At 47.6% G+C, this 355-nt stretch overlaps 1 protein-coding gene across 1 annotated transcript in view; it reads left to right on the top strand.

The window, feature by feature from the left end:
* LOC119415947 (ankyrin repeat domain-containing protein SOWAHC) overlaps window positions 1–355 on the top strand; it is a gene marked incomplete in the record, with an annotated part of 15,137 nt that overhangs the window by 7,252 nt on the left and 7,530 nt on the right.

Genomic DNA, 355 nt, shown 5'->3' on the forward strand with positions numbered 1-355 from the left:
AGGTGTGTGTGTGTTTTTGTGCGGCAGGTGTGTGTGTGTTTTTGTGCGGCAGGTGTGTGTTTTTGTACTTCAGGTGTGTGTTTCTGTGCTGCAGGTGTGTGTTTTTGTACTTCAGGTGCGTGTTTCTGTGCTGCAGGTGTGTGTGTTTTTGAGCTGCAGGTGTGTGTGTTTTTGAGCTGCAGGTGTGTGTTTTTGTACTTCAGGTGTGTGTTTCTGTGCTGCAGGTGTGTGTTTTTGTACTTCAGGTGCGTGTTTCTGTGCTGCAGGTGTGTGTGTTTTTGAGCTGCAAGTGTGTGTGTTTTTGAGCTGCAGGTGTGTGTTTTTGTACTTCAGGTGCGTGTTTCTGTGCTGCAGG

Source organism: Nematolebias whitei, chromosome 10 (genome assembly GCF_014905685.2).
Source record: "Nematolebias whitei isolate Nwh7 chromosome 10, NemWhi1, whole genome shotgun sequence".
NCBI lineage: Eukaryota > Metazoa > Chordata > Actinopteri > Cyprinodontiformes > Rivulidae > Nematolebias > Nematolebias whitei.